Source organism: Danio aesculapii, chromosome 10 (genome assembly GCF_903798145.1).
Source record: "Danio aesculapii chromosome 10, fDanAes4.1, whole genome shotgun sequence".
Lineage (NCBI taxonomy): Eukaryota > Metazoa > Chordata > Actinopteri > Cypriniformes > Danionidae > Danio > Danio aesculapii.
The window spans coordinates 24,077,698-24,092,839 of NC_079444.1; the positions used below are offsets into that span (position 1 = coordinate 24,077,698).

Here is a 15,142-nt window from a genome sequence, read left to right on the forward strand (position 1 = left end):
AAATGTCCTTTGAGTGTTAAAGCTGGAACAAATTACACAACTCCTCTCTCAGATTCAGTTTAAAGTTGCTATATGTAAGTTTTTGACTCTTCTAAAATATACAATTACAATAACAATATGAATTCAGGGATTTAGTGAGGGAACACAGTTGTTTATCTGAAAAACAATGCTAAAGTCAGTTATTCTCCCTTGAAAATGTGAGTTTAGTGCCTGAATGTCTGTCTTCGTTTTAGTCTCTATAACCCACTCACTGCCAGTTTTACCAATTATACTAGCACCCCGGGTTGGTGGAAAAACACAACGTATTTCTTTTTTAGTCTTGAAAGCTGCTTCAATGTTTACAAATGTGACCTCTGCAGGAAAGCAGCAGCTTCCAAAATGAGTTCTAAAAATCCAAAATTACCAAATATCATAAATATTGCAAATGTAAACATTAGCTGAGCAGCATACATTGTAACACCATGTCCTTACAACACAGAACGCGACAAGATTCCAGTGAAAAGCAGTCTGACTGTCTGCACACGATGCAACAGCACAGAAGCATTTAAATACAGCCATTCAGAACATTTTTACTTTCTAAAATAACAAATTTCAGGTGATGGTTTGGACAAAACATGGAAAATAATCTTTTTGTCGTATGTGGGCTCGATAGTCAGGCAAGCTCGCTCCTGTTGGTATTGTCAATCAGGCAACCTGCATTTGCATGAAGTCATCGAGGGCGAAGCCAAGAGAAAAAGTGTTTCGAACTTAAACTGCAATAACTAGTTCAACCACTGGGTGTCGATCTTACAAACTGCACCTTTAAAGTCTGAATACGTTCAGTGGCCAATCTAGCTAGTCTTCATTTTTTCTCTCAGAATAAAATTCCAACCATTCAAATAACGTCCAAATGTTTGATGGTTTGATGATTTCAGATCATTTAAGCACATATAGTATTATTATTATTATTAATATTGTCTCCTATAAGACAAGTGTTTCTGCATCAGTTTGTTATCTTCAGAACAACTTATCTAGTTGTGCCTATTTTGTCTGTTGCCATTATTAACACTGGCACTCATATTATACATAGTATTTAAAACCTGTTCAAAGCTGTGACGCAACATTTAGGCAAACATTAATTCCTGTCCAAACCCATATCTCTGAGGTTCTAATGGATCAATCCAAAAGTCATATTTTAAATCCTTTATGGCCACTGGAATGCACCATATGTTTGCACTTCATGGTAATTTGCGTTGGAAAAGTGGTTTTAATAATAAACTCTTACAGTATTGAAGCACTAAAATTCAGTGCCTGTGTACTCTTGGTAACGTGTGTACTCTTGGTAACTACCTGAGTTGTGTTGTGGTCCAAAGTAGATAATTAAGGAACAACTGCTGTCCAAATAAAGCTTTAGCTGCATATATTTTAATGTTCCAACAGCATCCAACCAGCGCAAATTCAACAAGTGTTAATTTATCACAAACAAAGGAAACGTACTGCTTCGCTTCCATTTTATCTTCAGCTTACTGAAAAAAAAGATACTGTAAGTGACTTGTTTGTTGTGATTATTGCCAATGATCACATTGTGATATCAATGCAGAAACGATGTACTGTACTGTGCAGCCCTACCCAATATTTTACCAGCTGTACATTTCATACTATTTTGTATATTCCAGACTTATTGTCCAATGCAAGTGTATCAGATGAGCCACCTTAATTTTCTAAATCCCTTTAAAGGGGTGGTCCACTACAATATCATATTTTAAACTTTAGAACTTGTGTATTATAGATGTGTAAGCACAAACAATATCTCTGAATGTAATACGCTCAAAGTTCAATGCAAAGGGAGACATTGGCTTATACAAAGTTAGATTAGCAAAGCCTAGAACAAACAACGTTTAGGGACTACTAAAACTATCTGGGTTAATGAGATCATAAACCCTTCTGGTTACGTCATACACCCCATGCGGTGAAGGGGCGTGGCCAGATGAGCTGTATTGTTATAGCAGAGAAAGCTAAAATGCCATCTAACTGTTTCTGCATTTGGGCTTAATGAATTTACTGAAAACATTAGCAAAGGAAACTTATACTGCTTCACACCACTTTTTATCTTCAGACTACAGAAGAAAATTATACTTTAAGTCACTTGTTTCCGGACATGAATGCAAACAGACATATTTAATATGAAATTATTATAAAAGGGGACAAATTATTATTTTTTATTCAAATATACATTTTCTGCAAATAAATAAATAAATAAATAAATAAATAAATAAGCTGTAAACCTTCAATGATATAGCCCTAATATCTGTATCTGGCACAAAAGCACTTTTTTTCATGTATGCATACTGCATGACACCATGAAGAACAGAATCCTCCTCTTTACATTACTTTATTTCTGAAAGAAACACCAACAACATAAAATAGAAAGATGACTCGTATACCTTGGGTTAGTTGAAAAAGAGAGTGCATGGAAATAGGTGGACTTCACACCTCTTAGTAAAAGTATGAGGAACGCCTGATACTAATATAGTTTGGCTAAGCCCGAATGATAGCTGAAAGCAGAGAACAGCTGCAGATGTTGAGAAACTATATAATAAAAAAATCAATAAAAAATTCAACAAAAAGCATAAACACAGATTCTATACAAGAGTAGAAATGTCTAGCGGTATTTATGGCAATGTGATCAAGACTGAGTCTGAGGGCATGAACAGTGAGCGAGTGGAGATGGCGGTGATTATTTATGAGAGCGCAGATGGTTTGAGAGATCAGGACTTCAGCACAAACACGCAACAACCGCTTCAGCAAACAGGTAAATCACACTCATTTCTTCGATGCAAACTGCACTGCTAGTACATGCTCAGTCTTTATTTCTATATCTGTACTGTTCAGGAAGTGACTGTGTGAGGAAGCAAAGCTCCAGAGCATCTACAGTGTGTTTGGTGCTGCTGTGTTTTCTTCTGCTGACTGCAGTTATAGCGCTGAGTGTGTACATCTATACAAACAACACAAAATACACTGAAGAGAGTCGCCAGCTTCTGACCAACATCACAGAAGACAGAGATGAGTTACTAACCAACAATACCAGACTATCTGAACAAAACAAAAAAAAGTTTAAACAATGGGGAAAAAATAGTCAAGTGTTTTAATGAAATGGGTAATAATACACTAGAATGAAACTACACACATTTTCAATATTTACTATTTAAACTATTTTATCTTTAAGTAAAACTGTAGGTTTCATTTTCAATTTTCAACTCTCAACATCAAAACTTATAGCTGAGCTTGTGTTTACAGAAGGATGTTTTATAGGTCCAGTTGTTACTACTTTTCCTCTGAGAAGAACTGGACTGCAAGCAGATGAGACTGTATAGACAGAGGAGCAGATCTGATCATCATAAACAACCAAGAAAAACAAGTGAGTATATTGTGTGTGGTGCCTGTATAAAAAAAAAATGAATGTCTTGAAATGATGGTATCATGTAGATAATCCAGAGTAGTTGATATAACAGGCGAATGGTCGAGGCAGGCGGCGTAACAAACATAAATAGAGAAACAAAAGTGAAAAACATGGATAGACTGTACAAGAAACAATTTCATTCACACACACACACACACACATGCAGCCATTGCTGAGTCTTGGTAGTGTAGCAAGACTCAGCAATGGATGTGTGTTTGTGTGAAATGTCTCTATATACAGTAGTCCATGCAATATGTGGTGGTGAACTGCAGCTGTGTGTATGTAATCAGAAGGTGAGCTGAAACTGGTGTGTGACTGCAGGGCATAATGGGATTTGTAGTCCAGAACTCCGGATCAGTGGCAGAAGTGCCCTCTAGTGTGTCTGGTGGGCACTATACTTGGTGGAATCAGAATAGAAGCTTTTTTTTGTGACACAATATCAACATTCACAACTGTGCATCACTCCCAAGATTGTACATACCAGTATCCCTTTGGTTTTAAAATGACTAGTTTAAAGTAATTCTGTGTATGCAACAATTGTTAGTATTTCTCAAACAACAGCAAAGGAAAAGTATACTGCTTCACACCACTTTGTATCTTCACACCATACAGAAGACTGAGATACTGTAAGTCATGTGTCTCCTGACATGAATGCAAACAGACATATTAAATATGAAGTCATGATAAAGAGAGAAAAAAAACTGAATAATAATAAACCGTAAACCTTCACTGAAATACCCTTAATACTTTTTTTGGCAAAGAACAGTTGGAATTGTGTTATGGTGTCAGACTTTAAACTTTGTTTTGTGTTAAAGACTGAATGAGAAAACAGATTCAGCTTTAGCACAGTAATGTCTTCATGCATGTGTGTGTGTGTTCATGTATGTGTGCATCCTGTGTGATGCCTAATGCTCCTCTTTACATTATTTTATTCCTAAAGTAAGAAGGAAAGCCCTACAGCATAAAATAGAAAGATGCCTCATATATTTTGGGTAAGTTGGAAAAGAGAGTGCAAACACGTATGTGGCCTTTCACACATATTCTTGAGTGTGAGGTATGCCTGATACTAATACGTACGACACTTGTTTTAAAAATACTTGTCAGTTTGGCTGAACCCGGATAATAGCTGAAAGCAGAGGACAGCTGCAGATATAAGAAACTATAGAAAAATCAACAATTAGCATAAACACAAATTCTATTCAAGAGTAGAAATGTCTAGAGTTATTTATGGCAATGTGATCAAGACTGAGTCTGAGGGCATGATCAGTGAGCGAGTGGAGATGGCGGTGACTATTTATGAGAGTGCAGATGGTTTGAGAGTTCAGGACTTCAGCACAAACACGCAACAACCGCTTCAGCAAACAGGTAAAAATCACACTCATTTCTTTGATACAAACTGCACTGCTAGTACATGCTCAGTCTTTATTTCTATATCTGTACTGTTCAGGAAGTGACTGTGTGAGGAAGAAAAGCTCCAGAGCACCTACAGTGTGTTTGGTGCTGCTGTGTTTTCTTCTGCTGACTGCAGTTATAGCGCTGAGTGTGTACATCTATACAAACAACACAAAATACACTGAAAAGAGACGCCAGCTTCTGACCAACATCACCACCCTCACAGAAGACAGATATAAGCTACTCAAGAGCATCACTAAGCTCACAGAAAACAGAAATGAGCTACTCAACAATGTCACCAACCTCACAGAACTACTGACCAACAATACCAGAAGTGAACAAAACAAAAAGATTGAACAATGGGAAAAAAACAACTGGTCAAGTGTTTTAATGAAATGGGTAATCATACACCATGTACATGTACCATATAAATGTATTATCTTTAAGTAACACAGTAGGTGTAAAGTTCATTTTTTGTCAACATCAACAGTTAATAGCTGAGCATGTGTTTACAGAAGGATAGATATATAAGTCCAACTGTTACTACTTTTCCTCTGAGAAGAAGAACTGGACTGCAAGCAGACGAGACTGTACAGACAGAGGAGCAGATCTGATCATCATAAACAACCGAGAGGAACGAGTATATTGTGTGTGTGTGTGGTGGCTGTATACAAAACTTCTTGAAATGTGTGAGGCAAAGGTGTTTTTGTTTAATATTCGTAGGATTTAATCAAGAAAAGGTCTGCTGATGCTCAAGTATGGATTGGTCTGACTGACATTGATGTGGAGGGCTGTTGGAAATGGGTTATGACACCATTGTGACCTCTGAGTGAGAAACACACTGAATTCATCTGATTATAATCAATTATTAATAAATGATAAATTAAGACATTAAGCAATAAATTATTTTCTCATTCAGTATCATATCAAACAGAAACAGCTCTGAACATTTAATTCTGATCTGCATTTTCAGATTCTTGTCATCTGGTGATCCAGGAGGACAAAGAAGTGAAAACTGCGCTTTAATTCATAAGTCAGAGTGGCATGACTATCCATGTGAGCACACTTATAAATGGATCTGTGAGAAGAAAATGTTTAAGTGAAGTTTATTACATGTATTATCTAGTTATTCAGAACATAAACATACAGATTTACTCAAATATCTTTAAATATCATTTCGCATTTGTGACTTGTTTCCCTATTATAATGTATAGTATGTATAGTACAGTGTTTTAATAATAAAGCTTTGAAGTTACTAACTTACACATCTTGCTCTCAGTCATTTAACTGCCTTTAAAAGGTCACGGAACACTTAAACACATTTTTTGAGCTGTTGACAGTCATATATGTGTCCCATGCTGCTAAAAACACTATTAGGACACATATATTACACAAAAAAAGTGTCAATTGGTTGTTTTTGAGCTTACTTCGAGTAAATACGTTATTCCGGTTTGAAACTAATTTTTGAAGCTGCATCATGGCGATTAGATACTTGCGTGTATTCCAGCGTGGAGAGTGGACGTCTGTACCTGCGAGTGCATCGTGACGTCTCTGAGCATGCAGCATTAATTTATGACAACAACTTGGTTCAAACCAATTAGCACGCTTTATTGTGTCAAATAACACGCATGATATCAAGCAAGCATGATAGCTTTGAAGACTTTTTTTTACCTGTTACAGTGTTCGGATGGCAGAGAGACGCCACATTGTGTTGCCAAAACAAGTGGAAGAAGAAGAGGAATTGTTTGGAGACACTGGTCGTCAGTGTTGCATTTCTAAATGTGTTGCAACGTAGGTTTTGTCTCCATTTCCCTGCTATGAGAGCACAGCTGGACTCACGTGTGGATTACAGTGTACAGTGTATATATATTAGTGGTTTATTAAACTATACTTTTACCTCGTGTGAATGTTTGTTTTGTTTTTTCTTGACCAAAATAAATAGTTTTGATTTAGTATAAATTCAACTTTAATGTTTGAACCCAAGTTAAATTATACTTGTGCTAAAATTTTTGCTGTAAAAAAAAAATTTAATAAAAAAAATAATAATAAAATAATATATATATATATTTGTTAAATCGGACCAAAACATAATTATTTTCAGTCTATAGTAACAAATTTCAAATGAGTTAATGTATTATTTATTGTGCTAAATATATATTTTTTTCATGATCACAATAAATATTTCTGATTTAGACAAATAGTTTTCAACTATTTTTATTTATTTATTTATTTATTTATTTTTTTTTTTGCTATAACAAATTACACTTTTTTCAGTGTAGGTGTTACCCAACATGGGCAGGAAATCACACAGGAAATATTTCACTAATTAATTCAGATTATCATTTCATCATGAAACCATTTTAAGCATTTTTAAAACTCTTTTGCTCAATGAGGCTGAAAAAAGTGAAACATTTCCTGTATCTGATGAACAACTAACACATCTGCAGAACTTATTCATAAAAATGATTAATAATGAGTCACATGATCTTGAACTTCATGCACACTAACTTCAGATCACGTCAGTCCGTTCATTCATTCTGACTGCCGCTGAACCAGAAGAGAGCAGAAAGCCGTAGTCAGAAGACCTTCAGAAGAACAACCTTCAGCTTCAGCGCAGCTACAATGACGGACTACAAAAAACGAGATATATCCGTGGTCGTTTATGAATGTGTGAGCAGACTTGAGTTTCAGAACAAGGACAGAGAGACAACAGAGATGATGCTGGATATCAGTGACGGTATGAGTGATCAGGACTTTTGGACAGAGACAAACATATACCAACCACTTAATCATACAGGTAATCGCAAAAATTATGTGCTAATAAATATGATTATTTAAATGAAGTAGATTAAATGAGAATGGTGATTGTAGAACGTTTTGAAATTCAATCGAATGGCATGTCTTTGGTGTTTAGGAAGGGATTCAGTAAAGAAGAGGATCTTCAAAAGAGCTCCAGTGTATTTGATGCTGCTGTGTTTTCTCCTGGTGACTGCAGTCATACTGTTGAGTGTCCACAACTTTCAGAGAGAAGTGATGCTAAACAACATTCACAACCTCACAGAAGAGAAAGATCCAATATTAACCAAGATGACCAATCTAATTCAACTAAACAAACAGTTAAATCAAGAGAAGGATAAACTGCTGGAGACGTTTAATGGAACAGGTAATCATAACTTTATCATAACAGCCATCATTTACTCGCCCTTCACTTTTTCCAAACATGTTTGAGTTATTTTCTTCTGTTGAACACAAAAGAAGATATTTTGAAGAATGTATTTTATTCCTTCACCACAATGAATATTTTAGATTTAGATTCAATTGTTTTAAGATTAAAGCAAAAAATAAATAATACTTTGAGAAAATCTAAAAATTGTAGCTGTAACAAATTACAGTATTTATTTTAAAGTTGTTTGAGTTACCTTCTTCTGTTGAACACACAAGAAGATATTTTAAAGAATGTACTTTTTTTCCTTGACTACAATGACTATTTTTGATTTAGACTAAAATATTCATTTATTCATTCACTCATTTTCTTTTCGGCTTAGTCCCTTTATTAATCAGGGGTCACCACAGCAGAATGAACCAGCAACTTATCACAGGGAAACATCCATACACACTACGGACGATTTAGTTTACCCAATTCACATATACCACATGTTTTTGGACTTGTGGGGGAAACCGGAGCACCAGGAGGAAACCCACGCAAACACTGGGAGAACGTGTAAACTTCACACAAAAATGCCAACTGACCCAGCCGGGGCTCGAACCAGCGACCTTTTACTGTGAGGCTATTGTGCTACCCACTGCGCCACTGTGCTGCCCAGACTAAAATATAAATATATTTTTTAAGTTCGAACCAAAGCTAAATTATACTTTTGTTTGCTGTAACAAATTACAGTATTTATTTTGAAGTTGTTTGAGTTACCTTCTTCAGTTGAACACAGGAAGATATTTTGAAGAATGCAATTTTATTTCCTTGACCACAATAAATATTTCTGATTTAGATTAAATTACATTAAGATTGAATCAAAGCTAAATTAAACTTAAATAAAAACTAATTTATTTTGCTATAACAAATTAGTTAAGTTAATTACAGTATATATACAGTTGAAGTCAGAATTATTAGCTCCCTGTTTATTTTTTCCCCAATTCCTGTTTAGCGGAGAGTTGATTTCAACACATTTCTAAACATAAATGTTTTATTAACTTATTTCTAATAACTGATTTATTTTATCTTTGACATGATGACAGTAAATAATATTTGACTAGATATTTTTCAAGATATTTCTATACAGCTTAAAGTGACAATAAAAGCTTAACTACGTTAATTAGGTTAACTAGGCAGGTTAGGGTAATTAGGCAAGTTATTGTATAACAATGGTTTGTTCTGTAGATCAGGGGTTCCCAAACCTTTTAACCCACGACCCCCAAGATAACAATGCCAGTGACTCGCAACCCCCACATTCCTCAGAGGTGGTTATAAATATACAAATGTTGCACACACAACAATAGACCTATATAAACATGAGCATATTCACAACAAAAAAGTGCAAAAATCTAACAACCATAGGCAATAATTTATATAGTCATTTGTTCATTTGTTTAATTTAATAGTAACCTCACCTATTGAGACCGGTGGGCAAAATGTTTTCAGCACAAGTCTACTCTTTCAATTTTGGTTTAATTTTGGAGAACTCAGAGATCATCCTCAATGTTCAGGTTCTGTGTTTATTTTTAATATATTTGATTGACAAAGGTCTAAGAAAGTTTAACCTGGTGTTTTAAAATCAATCTGCTGCAGCTGATGCTAATGCTGTGTTGTTAAGCTAACGTAAACACACAATCCTATGAAAAAATTTGAAAGGCTGATGGCTTTTTGTTTGCATATAGTTCCTTTTTATGCAACTATTAACTAATATTTTTATTTTCTATGGGTTATGGATAAAACATGGTAATTCTAATAGTCTAATAGTCTACAATTGATTTGACTTTTGCAAATCATCACGCTACCACCCCCCCCCCCCCCCCCCCCCCCCCCAACCTAATAATTCTGAAAGTTAGGTCAAAGTATCTTTTTTTTCAGTGTAGGTGTTAAGCAACATGAGCAGGAAGTCACACAGGAAAACATTTAACTAATAAATTCAGCCTATTCAGACTAAAGCTCAGACTAATAAATTAAGCATATAACCAAGCCAGGTTTTCACTTTCTTCAAAAAAAGGTTGTGTTCAACAGAAAAAATAAACAAAGTTTTAGAACCACTTGAGTGTGAGTAAATAGTCAGGATATTAAATATTTGGGGTGAACTATCTTTAAGAAGCAATGCTCCTATGAAAAGCTAGTTATGTACTTTTGATTTTCTGATAATTGAACTTGTCTTTACAGATGGATGGTTTTACTATCGGTCCAGTTTATACTTCATTTCCTCGGAGAAGAAGAACTGGTCTGAGAGCAGAAGATACTGTACAGACAGAGGAGGAGATCTGATTATTATAAACAGCAGAGAGGAACAAGTAAGTGAGAAATTGTGTTTTGGTGGTTGGTCATTCCGTGACAAGACATTGGATGTTTTTATTGATACAAATGTGTCTACTGCCAGAATTTTGTTCAGAAAAAGGCTATTTCCGGAGTCTGGATTGGTCTGACTGACCATGAGAAAGTGGGCATTTGGAAATGGGTTGATGGTAGCACACTGACCATTGGGTAAGAAATCACTGAACTGAACTGATTATTATCAAATAAATGATTCTCAGTCAGTATCATATCATATCTAATGCTCAGCTGTATTTCAGGTTTTGGGCATCTGGACAACCAAATGCACACACAGAAGCAAACTGCGTTACGTTTACTTCCTCATCATGGTATAGCAAGTTGTGTAGTGATAAAATTAAATGGGTGTGTGAGAAGAACATTTTTTAAATGATATTGCAATATGCAATGGACATTTGTTTGGATAAAGGCCAGAATCATGTAACTATACAGTACCAGGATCATTTTGTCCTTGAGTTTTCTAAGTAGTCACTTATGATGACGTAATTTTGTTTTTATGAATGAAGTGATTTGCTTATGCAATTATTATATTTATATCATATTGTGCTCTCAGTTTTGCATCTGCCATTAACAAGGGGATAAAAGGAAGTGTTGAAATATGCAGACATAAGGGAAACTGTTTAGTGTCAGGAAATGAACACATCCTTTTAACGTGTAAAGAACTTAAACAGAATAAAGAAAAGTAAAATAATAATATTGCACTCTAATTATATATATATATATATATATATATATATATATATATATATATATATATAATATATATATATATATATATATATATATATATATATATATATATATATCCATCCATCCATCCATCCATATATATATATATATATATATATATATATATATATATATATATATATATATGAATAAAAATGAGATTGTGTTAAGAACACAACACAGCAAATTGCCTCATATGAGTGTGTATAAAATTTGGGATAATTTCTGGCAGTACTTTACACTTTACAAACTTTACACTTCCATGTATTTCTATTTATCATGTATGATAATTAACTGTTAAATTAATGTTAAATAACTGCTTTCTTATTGTATGTCGTTTCAAACTAAATGATTACCATTACCATTAATAATAATAATAATAATAATAATAATAATAATAATAATAATAATAATAATAATAAATATTAGAGGGATTTCTGAAGGATCATGTGACTGAAGACTGGAGTAATGAAGTTTAAAATTCATCTTTAAAATCACTGGAATAAATTATGAAATTAAATTATAAACTACTTTTGAACAGTTATTTTATAGTGCAATAACATTTCACAATTTTACATTTTGTACAGTTTTTAAATTAATGTAGCTTTAGTGAGCAGGATAAGCCGATTTTAAAACATTTAAAATTGTACTGACCACAAACTTTATAAATAAACAAGGTATCCCAATATAAGTGACTTTATTAAACTGCCAAATTACATTTTCAATATCAAAACTTGTTTGGGCAGAGATCAAGGTCCCATAATGTAATTTGAAAACAAATAAATGGAAATGTTTAGAGCACAAGAAAATGTATATAATGTTCTATCTTTTTATTCTAAACACTACATTCATCTCATAAAATCATGCACATTTTACATAAAAATCTTTGTTGAAAAAGTTAGTGATCTTTATCATCAAGTGTTAAAATGACACGAAGGTCACTTTATTTGAGACTTTACACTATGCTTAGATCATTTTCATGTTGTGTTCTAAAAATGGAATCAACGCAGCACTCAGAGAGGAAACTACACAGGAAATACTTTAGTGTATGCATATTCATCCATGTTTAATGAAACATCTCTTGCACTTCAGAATGACATTCATTTAGATTTCAAACTCTGACCTCAGACTGCTTCTATTTAGTTGTTTCATTCTTACTGGCGATGAAAAGCAGGCATGAGTAGATCAGCCACACTAAAGAAAACTACATGTGAAAAAAATACATTTAACATTAGAACAGCTATAGAGTGTACTGTAAAAAATATCTGTACATTTGCAGTGTCCTGTATTTTGTGATTCATGTTTGTATTTTTATTTTTTCGCTCCAATTTATTTATGCATTTGAATTGCATTACGGGACCTTGAGCATTCTTCCAACAACTTTTTACCTTGAAAAGTTTGAATAACTAACTTCCATTGACATTTGTATATAGTTTAAAGAGATATATTTTCTGGGTTGGTGTTGTATACAGTACAAAAACCTTGTTATAAACTGCCAGTACATTTTCTGTTATTTTACAAACTTATTTCTCTTTATACTACTTATGTATTATCTTGATTGAAACTATTAAAATGTAAAAAACGTCACTCTGTTAAACTGTAGAGTTGATTTTCCAACATCAAAATTCGCCAGAGCAGAGATAAAGGTCCCATAATGCAATGCATAACCATAAATAAATTGAAAACACTTATTAATTAACAGATATTTTTTACAGTGTAGGATCATATAAGAGCAGAAAGGTCTGGTGATATTTAAGATGATGTAATCAATGTTAAATCTAAGAGAATGATCAGAGTGTGATGGGAGATGATGGTAGACATTTATGAGTGCAGATTGTCTGAAAAATCAAGACTTCGGGACACAAGCACACAAGAACCGCTTCAAGAAACAGGTAAAAAAATAAATAAATAAACAAAAAAAAAAAAAAAAAAAAAAAAAAAAAAAAAAAAAAAAAAAAATCACAAATTTTTTGGAAAGAATTTGCTGAATTTGCACAAACAAATTCACAGTTTGCACATCTTAAGTCATATCTGTGATCTGCAGGAAGTAAAGATTAGAAGCTCCAGTGTGTTTAGTGCTGCTGTGTCTTCCTCTGCTGACTGTGCAGAGTGCCTATATCTATGACATCACCCTAAAAACCAACCCTAAAACCAACAAACCTCACAGAACAGAGAGACCATCTAACCAACATTACAAATCTAATTTGCCTAAATAAAAAGTTCACTCAAGTGAAACAAGATTTCAAAGTGTTTCAGTAGAACAGGTATTCACGAACTACACTAAACCCTTAAACCACTTTTCCACTATGCAGTACGATACAGTTTGACACAGCTTGGCTTATTTGAGTTTGGTTTTGCTTGGCTTGCATGTTCCCTTTAACTTATTACTGCTCAGTGGGTGGGATTATCAGTACAGGTTATAACATAGTTAATATAATCAGCATCTACTGCGGTGACAAAAGTAAATGTGATAAGCAAACGTACAATAAAAATTTATCCAGAACACAGAGACAGTGGATACTACTGCAATGGATCCTGACACTGGTAGTGACAATTCTTTCAGAATCGTCAGCTTGCTTGGAACCTAACCTGAGATGATATTTAAAAAAAAGGTATGAGGTATTAGTTAAAGAAAGTGAGTCATACCGAACCACACCACACCACACCACATGCCGAACCACAGGCAGTGGAAAAAACAACCGCATTTAAAAAATCCTGCTATACCTTTTTTTTACCTTCATTTTACACAAATGACATGGAATCACATACAAATTGAAAACAGAAAAATAAATACAGAAAAAAATGGATATGGATGGTTAATTAGTGCTGTCCTAGTGCCATTTTGACTGTTTATCATCTATCTCAAAAACACAACATGGATAAAATACAACTGTGAACCCAGCCTAGACAGGTGACATATTGAACAATGTACAGTATATTTCTATGCTAATTGAATTTTTTTTATTTATATATTATGAAAAAAAAATCACTAAACACTATACAATAATTGCAACAAGCTTTGCATTTTCTCTCTTTAAATATGAAAATCAAGCTTTTTTTAATGCAACCATTTACAGTTTTAAATTTCATTGCCGGGGCATCACAGTGGCACAGTGGGTAGCACGATCGCATCACAGCAAGAAGGTCGCTGGTTCAAGCCCTGGCTAGGTCAGTTGGCATTTCTGTGTGGAGTTTGCATGTTCTCCCCGTGTTGGCGTGGGTCTCCTCCAGGTGCTCCGGTTTTCCCCACAAGTCCAAAGACATGCGGTACAGGTGATATGGGTAAGCTAAATTGCCCGTAGTGTTTGTGTATGAATGAGTATGAGTGGATGTTTCCCAGTGATGGGTTACAGCTGGAAGGTTATCCGCTGCATAAAACATATGCTGAATAAGTTGGCGGTTCATGTTGTATCTTATATGTAGTTTGTATTATTTCAAACTGCACACGTCAAGTAAAGTAAAATGCAGTTTTAAATTATCCACATCAAAGGTTGTCAGAGAACATATATATTTTTTTTTTATTTCAGTGCATCACCACAAGAACTACCCAGGAAAAGTTAGAAAGATAATTTTTGTAATGCAACTTTGTATGCAGATTATACGTTTTCAATTTTAGCAACAGGCCACGTGTTTATTCTAATAAGTTATTAAATCCCTAAAGTAATTAATTTAATTCTCATTTTAGCCTCATCATGCTCACAGGCTAAATTCAGTTCTAGCATTGTTCCCCATAACACAGCACTTGACAGCAGACAAAGAGAAAAACTGTGTAAGGTTGCTAATGTCTTTTCATTTTATTTTATTCTTTTAGTTTGAGCACAAAAGATTTACACCTCACTTTAAAGGATGAAATTCCTTTAGCTAATTCATTAAAACAGGAAAGCCAAAAACTGCCTTCTCACTCAGCAGAAGAGATATTCTTGTACTTCTTAGAGGCTCATTTGACTCTTTGTACGAATAATCACATTAAAAATGAAAGTGATGGGCAGAAAAAGTCTAATTGTTTGGACATTGTATTAAATCACGAAAGTCTT

General features: G+C 34.1%; 1 pseudogene; it reads left to right on the forward strand.

Moving 5' to 3' along the window:
• The first annotated feature begins 2,637 nt into the window (after positions 1–2,637).
• LOC130236754 (asialoglycoprotein receptor 1-like) lies at positions 2,638–5,934 on the forward strand (annotated as a pseudogene).
• The last annotated feature ends 9,208 nt before the right edge of the window (positions 5,935–15,142 follow it).